At 31.7% G+C, this 12,712-nt stretch overlaps 1 protein-coding gene across 1 annotated transcript in view; it reads right to left on the bottom strand.

Moving 5' to 3' along the window:
• LOC149901168 (uncharacterized) overlaps positions 1 to 7,655 on the bottom strand; it is a 74,386-nt gene extending 66,731 nt beyond the window's left edge. The window contains exon 1 of the mRNA XM_090111425.1: positions 7,310 to 7,655. The gene's annotated coding sequence lies outside the window, so the exon portion shown is untranslated. The remainder of the gene's footprint in view (positions 1 to 7,309) is intronic.
• Positions 7,656 to 12,712: the final 5,057 nt, after the last annotated feature.

The raw sequence follows: 12,712 nt of genomic DNA, 5'->3' as shown, positions 1-12,712 counted from the left end.
CGTTAACGATATTTTAATGGCACGTAACAAAACCAACAAAATGATAAGTAACATACAAAATCTCGTTATGATTACACTAATTTGTCAGAGCCTCGTTGTCAAGTACGGCCCATTCATATCACGTGTGGGAAACATTATGAAATTGAAAATGATCATATTTCTTTTAAAAGACACTAGGCTATTGCACAAAGATTCACCTAGTTTTCGTTGTTAACTATTCATTATTATGTGCCGTGAGAGAGTTTTTGTTATTGCTATTGTTTGCTTTGATACGAGCATTCCTAGGGCATTGGACAGGCCGCGATCATATTCCAATATTTTATACAGAATTCCATACGACCGGTAGGAAAAAAAATAAAAATTAAGTATCTTGTTCTAAAAAAAATATATGAATATTTTTACTCGTACAAAATTTCAGTTCTCATCCTTTTTATATTTAACTAGCTTTTCGCCCGCGTCTTCGCCCGCGTTTTCAAAGGAAAACCCGCATAGTTCCCGTTCCTGTGGGATTTCCGGGATAAAACCTATTCTATGTGTTAATCCAAGTTACCCTCTATATGTGTGCTAAATTTCATTATAATCGGTTCAGTAGTTTAAACGTGAAAACCATACATACATACATACAAACCTTTCTTTATAATATTAGTATAGATAAGGTACCTGAAACAATAATAATGTAAATATATATAGATTATTATGTATAATGAATCTAAGATCTGCGCATTATAAAATATATTCGCATGAATACATGAATTTAAATGGAAATTAGAATTATTATAGTCAAGTTAATTGAATATTAAAATTGTCGATCTCAGTTGTATCATGTAATTATATTCTATCTGGAATTCATCAAGTTTTATACTTCAGATAAATATTCTTTATAGTGATTAGTATGACTTTATTTGCATGTATTTAAATATATTTTTTCATGTTCTTAATTTTCATACTCTATAATTTTAAACTTAATATCTCTCTTCTATTTTTGTCTGTTTGTTTGATGATTATAAGTATTTGAATATGACACAATTAGAGAAAACGGTCAATACTGTAAGGGTTATTAACCTCAAGTATCAAGGGTTGTCCTTATCTTGGAACCTATATTTAGTATAGATACACTTATAATTTACAATCCACAGAATCTTGCGTCTCGGGTAACGCATCTGTTGGTTTGACCTAATTATTAAATATACTCGACTTCCAAGAAAAAATACGACGCTCATTCTATAAAATGTGTAATTATTTTCGCATATTATAAGGTTCTTACGTATAAGATGTATTGGCATTTCGTCGGATGTTTAATAAATTAAATTGAGTTATTTATCTTTCCTTTCGTTCCGTTCGCACGGTTTACAGCAAATTTGTGAATATGTGTTACTTAAATCTAGTTTTCGACATCTTACTTTTCAGGTAAACCACTTTATTATGAACGCGTCGATGAATGGATCTTTGTCTGTAGGCTAGAATAGAATAGAATAGAAAACACTTTTTTGTACAATGCACACAAAAACAAAATTTACGGAAACAAATGTACAATTTGGCGGCCTTATCGCTTAAAAGCGATTTCTTCCAGGCAACCTTGGGATATAGGAAAAATAAATCAATAAAAAGGTAGATAGTGCATAAATACATCCATATACAAGAAACTGTAATTACCTATACATAGATAGATAACTTAAGAATCAAATAATATTATACAAAAACAAAGGAGAAATGAGCAGTATAGGAATACAAATATTAGAAGAGAGATATTAAGTTTATATCGTGATTTTATCAAAAGAATATATTGATCTATTTAAAGGATTTGAAATAAAATCTGTGGTTAATTAATTAACTGAAATTCATTACAATTATCATTGCAAGTTTTAATTACTGGTGCTATATCCTCCAGTTTTATTTCAAATTGGCCATTATTTCAAAACGACCCATAAATGATCATTTTTATAAGAATCTGCAACGCCAATTATACGGTTGTTGATGATGCAATTCTAATTTTTCGCGATTTCGCACGCCGATGGGATTTTTTGGGTTTATTGTTATAAATCACGATAATATCTATAGCGAAACGATTTCATTTGAATGAAATCGAGAGTGACGTTTTGTTCAATCAAATTTTTGCATTTTTTCTATTAACATAGCGGCGGTGGTCGTTTCATAACTTCATAATTTACACCGATACATTTACGGTAATAGTTTTATTATTTTTGACAAAAGAAAATTGATTACACTACTTTTTGTGACATAAATATTCGATCATACTTCATGGATTATATAAGTTTCGTGATGTAATATTTATAATCTCACTACTATTGAACTAGACGTCCGTCGCCCATTTATGACCTAAATTCCGCACATAAAGGCTAGACGCACAATTAAAACGCGCAATCAACTCGATTATTGTGCTTAACGAACTATTACCTTAATTAATTGCAGAATCGTATGTGAAACATGCAGTTTTTTGTGCATCCACTTAAAGGTGATCGCAACAAGGTGCGTGCAATCAGCTTTATGTCTACATTCATGTGTGTGAAAAAGATTTGAGTGAACAATTCGGTTCCCATGCACCGATTGCCATCGAGTTATGCAATGAAGACGTATGCCACGCATAGGCAATGAAAGTGAGGACTTTTTTAACTCGTGTGAGCGTTATGGGTTTAAGTAATGTAGGTTTATGGGTATTTATGATCGTAGCCTTGTCACATTCAACAATATAGCACACTTTCTGTTTTCTTTATTATTTGTTTATTTTTAACTAGCTGCTCCGCGCGGTTTCACCCCCGTGGCTCCACTCCTGTTGGTCGTAGCGTGATGATATATAGCCTATATATAGCCTTCCTCAATAAATGAGCTATCTAACACCGAAAGAATTTTTCAAATCGGACCAGTGGTTCCCGAGATTAGCGCGTTCAAACAAACTAACAAACAAACTCTTCAGCTTTATAATATTAGTATAGATTTAACGCAAACTCACTGTGAAAGAAAATATACATCAGTCTGAGTGAATTATGTGTATGTTCTTACGTAGAATACTGGTTACAAACGTAGCTACATGCTACGTGATTTTCATAACATTAAATAATTTCTTTACTCATCCATATTACTGATAAATTACTTTTACTCAAGATATTATAGCGTGGCGCAAGAATCATAAATAGATTTTAGTGAATTAATAGCTTAAAGAGTATCTTTCATATAATTTAAATTGCGGTGATTTAAAGGCCCAAGAGTTATATAATTTACGAGTGTATTTTAAATATTTTTGCAATAAATAATATGTTAGAAACGGTATCGTTATCATTTGATCTGTTTAGCTCGGAGCGACCAAAGCCGTTCATATTATAATCAGCTTTTCACATCTTCTAATTCTGTCTTGGCCAAGTCTCTCCGACGCAAGAAACAATATCAAATATATTATAACACATTGTTATATAACTATATAGTGTAATATTCACCCTTTATGTGCAACGTGTCATTTTATAAATAAATATTATAGATTGAAAAATATTTGAAATGTTTTTGTTCATTTTAGTCTAGTGATTTCCTATTTTATAATAAAGTTTGTTACATGTACGAAGTTGACCTCAGCCGTTTGGCTGCACATTATGAAAATGAATCTAAAAATTATGCGTCTCGGTCTATACCGTCGTCTGTGCATTTTTTTACAATCTGAGTGATGTACTTGAATGCAGACTATTTCAAATTTCCTTGAATTTTTATTAGAAATCTCTTCGGAAACTAGTAGGCTAGGTAACGAAAACACTCATGCGATTTTCAACAGGGTACAGTATATTTATAGGTTGTTTAGGATTGAATTTCTGTGTGGTATTGTGGTGACAATTTTGAGAGTGACGCGAATTCATCCCCAGTGAATACAAATACGATGCAGTCATCGTGATTCATGTGTCTGCTGCAGCGACGAATAATATTTACGAGTCCCGCATAGATACAAATATTTTTGTTCGGGAAAACTATATTAGTATTCAATCCAATCGATGTATAGAATTGGTATGGTTATAAAAAACTACCGTGAGGTTGTTTATATTGTGAAATGAAAAGGCCGTGAAATACCAAACGACAATAATATTGTTTTGCAACCTATGGAACACTGGAAAAGTTCTCGCATATTTCATTAAAGAAACTGTTTCATACCGTAGATGATAGTATCGTCGCAAATAGGTAAATTGTATTTAGCATCGAAATGTCTGCCGATACGATCTCTTGCATTGTGCCTACCCAATAGCCCTGTGTATATCGCCTGCTAATTTGCAGAGTTTAAAGCAGTACTAGGAGTAGCATAGATTATCTGATATTTTGTGAATGATGCGACTTTCTCTTCCCTTTAGAACGCTCCAGTTTTGTAACAACATTCTATTTAAAACACATTGTTTCGAAAATTTAATAGAACATTGGATAGATAATATGATTCTTATTTATTATTGTAAAAGCCTTATCCGTCCTTATTTGCATCTTATTATGTAGGAAATTTCTAATTAAAACTAAATTGTTACAAGCAATTAAAAATATATAATAGTAGCATCGAAATATATCTCAATAAACAGCAAATGCACTTGCATTCTAATATCCCATCTCGTTGTGAAGGAACATTACAATTAGATAGGCAATAATGATAGATTACAATCGATTCCATTACTACTTCGTATTCAATAACTCTATAACTTTTACTAACAATATACTCGAAGTACCTAGTATTCTAAAGAAGATTGATGGTATTCATAACAGATGGTCACTTAGCAGTCGCTGGCTCTTGGAGATAATGTACGCGTATATTCCTGTATAATTAGAGTTAGACTGCAATTATATGCAAATGGTTATGAGCTCGTTTTGAAATCATTCATTTGTCGTCACACCTACCCGGGATAATTTAGTGACGCAAATATTTATCATTAGCATACTGATGCTCTGGGGTTTTGCAACGGTCACGTAAAACTGTTCATTTTGATTTTTATTCATAAAATATAAATTATAGAGTAAGGATTAAATAGAAGTCTGCGAAATACTGTTATAAAATATTTAATTTCAGTTTTTTATAAAATTTTGTCTATTGCATGGACGAATTTTTTGTTTGTATTTTATGTTTTTCTGCGAATTCAGAAAATAAAATTGTTGTAAGGATATTGAAAATACCATCCAGTTGTATATATGTGTTATAATAAAAACATTAAATCGTCCGCAAAATATAAAATAAATGTTCACCGTTCATTTTCTCTTCTCCGCTCTTCCAATAAACTAGATACAAAATGCGCAATTACATCAAAAAATGAAAGCCAATCACATAAAATAAAATACAAGACGTACGCACTCACTGATGCGTATAATAAACCGGAATAATGTCGCTGTACGCGATCGAAATTAAATCGAGCAGCTCTGACAGTTATCTAACTCTACGCACTCCGTATTCCGTACCAGTGAAAGCGAAATGTCTAATTATTTTTTATTTTATTTTATAATAACAGAGATGACACAGCAGAACGTTGTATTGTGGTTTTTTTCCTGCATCGGGAATGCAATCTTCGTGCGGTCCGTGAGAAACGATTAAAAAGAATGTGATTGACTTTTGATGCCGCAAAATGATTGCCATCTACGAATTCAGCCACATTGTAAAGCTGAACTGGTATCAATGTCTATACCTATTACTCGCGAATAAAAAAAAGTTCGGCCGATTTAAATTGGTTTGAAAGACGCGATGTCTGATAAGAATATTCTTATTAGAACCGTAATTATATACATTGAGAGTTATATCATAAAGCTATTACACTTTCTATTGTATGTCGTCATTGTAAAGACATATTTGTTAAAATCGTTTTAAATACGAGTGCTTTGAATTTAAAATTGTTTGCTTATTGTACGTCAATTCGACGATGCAATATAGAGATAAGTGCAGTTTTGATGCAACGTGTTTATTTTATTTTTTATAAGTTATTTGTAATCGTATTACAATAAGCGGTTTACATTTACACACACTAATATTACGTTAACTATTTATTAAGGAGATTCTTTAAATATATTAAAAGTTCTCTATTAAAATTAAAAAAGAGATGAAAATGTTTGAAAAAAATAAATACGAAGAATGTATATTTTTAGGTTTGGAAATTTAAATAAAATAAGAGAAGAAAAAATAGACATTAAATATTTTGCTCCGATACGTTTATGTTATTTTGTATCACCTAAAGAAATAATTTATTGCGATTCTCTTTTATATGAAATATTTGGTGAAATAAAATGTACGCTATTTTGTAAAATATATGAAAATATTTTAAATCGATTAAATTAATTAAATTTTATTGCAAGCGACAAGACAAACGAAGAAATTATTATAAAATTCCGAAATATTAAAACACAATTGATTTTCATTTGGCCAAAACGTTGAATAGTTAGTTATATTATAGTTTGACCGATATCGATAGCAAAAAATGTATCCAATAAATTGAATTGTATAAAATTTTCTATTGAATTGAATAAAAGTGAAAGATAAGGTAAATAATAATGAATCACTTGTCCCGGCATTAACAATGGTTTAAAATAAAAAGCACCGTCGCGCGTCGGCCGGCGGGCGGCGCGCGGCGCGTTTAACTTTCTGGTTTACTGGGTCGAATAATCTTGTTTAGTTTGTTTTATTTATTTTTTATTGTACACAGTGAAAATGTAGTGAAACTGTAGTATTAATTCACCTTGACGTATTGTATGGGAAATATTTTTTAGCAATTCGTTCTATTAACTTTGTTATACTTAAGTAGACGGTTATCTCATCGATTGCTTGAGTTTTTTTATTGGTTATTGTTTTTTTTTATTTGTGAATTAAAGTATAATAAGAGCAATATTTAGTTAAAACATTAATTATCTATCGTAAACGACGATATACGAGCAAATAAATATATTTGATTTGATTTGAATAAAAAGAAAGTGTATAAAGCCCATTTACAATTAAAATTATTAATTTATTTTTTATGATAATAGTATATATATTGATCAATAAACAATTCTTAATGTAGTATATTAATGAATGTGTAAAAGCAATAAAGTCGTAAGTAATAAAAAAAAACAATTTAAATATTTACTTACATTTTTTATTAAATAAGATATTATTATATTCTATTAAGAAGTTGAATGTTATTATTTTATTTGTCTCCTACGCTATGAAGCTATGTATAATAAACACGTGATTTATTGTTTGAAATTTTTTTTAAGTGTAGGAAAAACATAATAAATAAATATCATGGTTAATTTTAATTTATAAATTCTATTAAATGTATAAAAATTTCTTCCTCAAATAAATAAAAAATTATGGACCTACCTTTCGTACAGAAGAAAATATTAAAGATGCCTCGACGGATCCGATTTTAAATCGGTATCAAAAAGCACTTTTCCAACAGAAAAAAATTCAAAAAGTTTAATAAAAATCCGTTGCGATCGCGCTTATTGAGAGCACAATAGTTTTCACATTCGTTATCACTACGTTTTTAATCACAATATCCATAGGAGTCAGTGGCACTCGATAGTATCCATTCCATAACGGGGGTGCAGATCGTCGGAGCGAGCTTAAAGCTGTGCGCGTGCGCAGGCCGGCATTGCATCGCGTTATCACCGCGAGCGGCGCGCCGCGCGACAACAACAGAACTTGAGAGCCGATCTCAATAATAACAAGAAAAGAAAACGGTCCAGTTTCAGCGAGGCTTCCGGATGGCTCGGACGGGGCGCGGTCCGCCGTCTCCCTCGCACGCGCGGTGTCGTTGGGCTCTCTCACTCTAACGGTACTCGGTTGCTTGAACGATAGCGCTAGTCGCAACCGCGACGCCGCCCCGTGCGCCTGTGATACTGCCTTCGAAATACGAAATGGATTTTCCCGCCATACTTACGTATTTTACATCGTCAATTTATGTGACGTTTCGAATGCATTATTATAATTAATACAAATGCATGTACGATTATTACGAGCGCCATTTGGTTTAACACTTAGTTACATTAGAATTATGTACATCCGTTTTTTGCAACAAATAAGGTCTTTTATATCTTATCAGTTACAGTTAGTGTATTTAATATAATAAAGTATGCCTTTTCTCTTATCACACCATAAATTCACGAAAGCTGCAACGTCGTTGAAATCTTTTGTACCGCATTACACAATATATTGCTACAGATAGTTTTCATGCATTTTTTAATTAAATGTCGTGAGTCCGATAACGAATGGTTACGAAATAGCCTTAAATCTTACAGTGGACTGGAGCACTGGAGGTTGGCGGAGGCAACACTTTGCAGAGTTTTATTGCAATAATTACATACGACATGATCGTGTTCAAAACACGTTGAGTGCAGTTTATAGCATTGTGCGGATGTCATAAACTTGTAGATATTATGACGAATTGTGTTTTACAATTGCGCATTTATAACAAGGCCGAATTTACTTGGTAAATTCTAAGTTACAATTACTATTTTAAATTACGCTAATAATAAAATAGTATTATATATTTTTTATGCTTACAAGTTAAACTACAAAATATAAGTAGGTATAGACATATATATTACTATGTACCTATCATTTATTTTATTTAAAGAAGTGTCCATATGTGCTTATCAGTTTGTAGAACTTTCAAAGTATAGTTATTTATATAATTACATGGTAGCTTATAAATTTTACCCATGCAACAACAAGAAATTTAAAATGATTTAACTAACAAGAAGTATTCAGAATGTCGTAGAACCTTAAAATCATAGTATATTTTCAAAGTATTACAAATATTATTTTTATGTATTAATGGGAAAAAAAATCCACAAACTCTCGCGCAGGTCATCCTCCACTGTGTGAACGAATTCGCCAATCTAAATAAAGGAAATCTCATCTTACAAAATAGCGGATTTTCTTTGAAATAAAATAATATAAACAATAGCTAAATTTCTTTAAGATAATGCAGTAAGTATATTTACCGATGATGCGAGTATCTTTAATCGCAAGTTTTATAAAATTATGCACTTTGTATTATCAGCTGCTCTATTATACTGATAAGGATCGGCTTCATAATTTATTTTGAAAGATAGATACTGGAACCCTCATACGCTTAATATGAAGAAAAAAAACCTAGATCTATGAAGATAAGCTTATTAAGAACCAGATATGATCGATATAGATGGCGATAACCTTGTTTTCTAATTGAAAATAACACAAATTATGGGCAGTACGGTATGTAAAAATTTCCAAAGAAATTCGAAACAACTTTAAGGTGTTAAAACTGTACTTAACAGTCCGTTAAATTGCACAAAGAGGTTCATCTGAACCTGTTACGAGAACAACTCTTTTAAGAAACGAAAACTGAGCTTTTAGGAAACCTAATTATGTTTATTATATTCGTAATTGCGGTTGATTTTGATTCTTGGTAACAAAGCTTGTGTTGTACACGATTTTATAATTATTGTTCTTATGCTAAAATGGTAAAAAATTACACTGGTAAATAATTATAGAACACCTTATAGGTGCAGCAGTTAATGTAAGAGCCTTAAATCAGAGCCATTTGATCTTTAGTGGACTGAATGAACACAGTAAACAAAAGTAGGTTTATAAATTATTTGTTGCACAGTGGAAAAAAACAGAAAAGGGGTCGTATTCTCAATATAAACTTTAATTTTAATGATAACCGCAAATCACTTTTATTTTCACAACATCACACCATGCAACAAAAACAATAAAATTTTTAATTTTGCGGTGAATTTTTACGATTGTAGCCAGATTTCGTCACTGAAGTTGAACCATAAAATGATACCACGTTATATCTTAATTTATTTTAATCCTTAATATCACTAGTGTATAACTTCATAATTGTTTCTTATTTAACTTACCTTAATTACCTGCATTCAAAAAGCTTTTAATAAAAATAAATACTTGTTTGAATGACAGAATTCGCATAATAAATGAATAAATGAATTAGGATAGGTTATGACATTTGTTAAATAATAAATTGATATTTTAATACGATTAAGATGTTCTACTGTATGAATGAATATCTATAGCATCGTTGCGAATATTCGCAATCAATCAAATCAACTGCAAAACGCAGTGTGTGGTCGACTGAACATAAAAAAGTGATTATAACGAACAAGATCACTTCAAAGGAGAAACCTGCTATTAACTGTAATGTTACGCAAACAATTTGATTAGTAGTTAGCAATAGATCGAGTTTTTTTTAGAATTTGTTCTCTGATTTTTAACTCGATGCGAATTACAATAACGCATCGAAGTTATTAAAACCTGTCGATCAAGTCAGGTGGAGTTCCGTAAACGTGGAGCAAAATTGCGTTCATTTTATTATGGAGAAGGTATCAGGATATAATATAATGAAATATAAATCATTCTAAGAACATCCCAAAAACAATGTAAAATTATTCTAATGCAGTTTTTAAGATATATGGCGATAGCTGTATCTAGTATTATATTATCCGTGGTTGTATTAATAAGTGCATAGACTTTTATCATAATGATATGTATTGTAATAAGAACATCTACCATCGTGACGTAATAACTTTCTCTATAATAATTGAGAAAAAATAAAACTGACTCATAAGTGGCCAATCGTCTCAACATGGTAACATGCTATATATTTTCTACACACGTTTTTCAATACATAACCTCTTATAAGGATGATTGCAAAAAGCACTCTCGACATATTTAGTTATATCGTTTAAGCCTTGCGAATTAGTAGCTCCAAATGAATCGTTCAATTGCGCAGTAGCGATTATAGTATAGGTAGAAGTTGCTAGCAGGGCGTGGTCGCCGGAGACCTTAGAGAACGGATGTAGCAGCCTCGTTCAAACTGCCATTCCAGATCAACATTTGATGATAACCACATCTGAAATAAAAACGTATCGCTTGAGTGAAAAGGTCAGCTGCTGCTGTTTAATATTAAAGTCAAAATGATAATCATTAACGCCACAATGATACCACGACACCCACTATTTTAATGGTACAAGTATCGATTCTCGTTCAATGTAATCTTGCTCTTCGCTTTCGACAGTTTTTCCTGCACCAGATAATTATAATATGATAATTTATGTCCATCGCTTTTGGTTCGGTGCGATCGTATCATAAAGTTTTATGGCTTAATTTTATTCGCCGAATCGCTACTTGAAAAATGATGACAGAACTAATTGTTTGAGCCTGTGACGACACAAGGGAAGCCTCCGTTTTCGGATCGAATAAATTTGGATGAATGCATGTCGTTCTGGTTTAACATTAAAAGTAAGGACTGAGAACGCTCGTGAGTTTTCCTAAATAGTACATAACTCGTCATTAAAGATATCGTTACAGTTTTTGTACGGTTTCTATTTTTTGTAGCGACAGGTTACGTATGCTAAATATTTCTTCGAGATCGTGCAACTTCTTACGAACTCCGTTATCAATGATAATGAGGTCCGAGATTGATCATGAGTAGGTGGCCTCGTAATTAATTTTAATAAGTATCCGCTTGACCAGCCGGAAAGGTATCAATGTACAGATCCGTAACTATGAGGTGATCTGATTTAATAATTTATGTGTAAGGTACCGCGAACTTATCACGGATATGTTTTGTCATATTAAACACTTTGTTTTTCATATTATGTCAATTATGAGAATTTACTTTTAATTATTGTATCATGCGATGTATCCGCGTGTATTCCTAACTCAGTGTGCCGCAATTAGCCGTATGTCAATCGATGTTTTTACCGATCCTTATTAATGGAAATGCAAATAAAACCTATTTACTGTTAACATTATACTGTCTCGTTAATTATTTTGTAACAAATTGAAATAAATCATTTAGTGTCGTAATAAATCACTACAAGAAATAACTACAAGTTACAGTATTGAAGCTTTTATTATAATAATGCTGACAGGTCTGTATTTTTACGTCCAGTTAATTTCTCTGATAACATCTATTTATACAAACTGAATGCAAAAGGGTTGCAATTTATGTAGTCGACCGGCCAGGTGTTAATTAATGTACCCAATTAAGATTGCAAGTCACTTTTTCTGTAGCTAACTCACTAATCAACCACCCTGACCACTCTTTTAGATTTATTTCCGTATGGTATTTATTTAACTCTGTCATTTTCAAAGCTCAGAAATACTATAGTTACGTAATTATTTATCATAGTGTTATTGAAGGATTCAGCAATAAAACAAAACAGTTACCTACAATGAATAAGATGTGTATTATGATATGAATTAACAATAAGCGTTTTTTTTTCTATTTAGGTTGTAGGTATCGGTTAAATCTGTGTTTAAACTTCTATAAAAATAAAATGTACCTATGATTTGATTCTTATTGTAAATTCAGACTCAGACGTAAATTATTTTCTATTTGTATTATTGTAGAATTGGAATTCTTAAACAAATATTTATATTATTTAATCATTTTTTTTGCACCGTTTTTAATATAGTTTGAAGCTATTTTGGTAACAATATCTAGTTTCATTGTGCTGCAGTTTTCAGAGCTTTTTTTCATAAGTTAAATTATGTACAGATGTGATTTATGCTACCAGGGCAACAGGATCCGTAATGAGCGATAGTCGAATATCGATGTGCGGTGGTTTGCATGAAGCGGGGTGAGCGGTGGGGGGTAGGGATGCGGGCGTGGTCGGCGCCGGCCGCTCGCCTTGACTCTACCGTCAAGCATCGCATGATCTCCTAGTACACAGCGCTCGATATAGTTTGGTAGTTCTAAAATAGAAA

The sequence above is a fragment of the Colias eurytheme genome, chromosome 17 (assembly GCF_061535395.1).
Source record: "Colias eurytheme isolate Ceu_HAF_F1 chromosome 17, ilColEury1 Martin Lab GWU primary, whole genome shotgun sequence".
Lineage (NCBI taxonomy): Eukaryota > Metazoa > Arthropoda > Insecta > Lepidoptera > Pieridae > Colias > Colias eurytheme.
The sequence above is the reverse complement of the archived record's forward strand: the minus strand, read 5'-3'. Positions and strand labels throughout refer to the sequence as shown.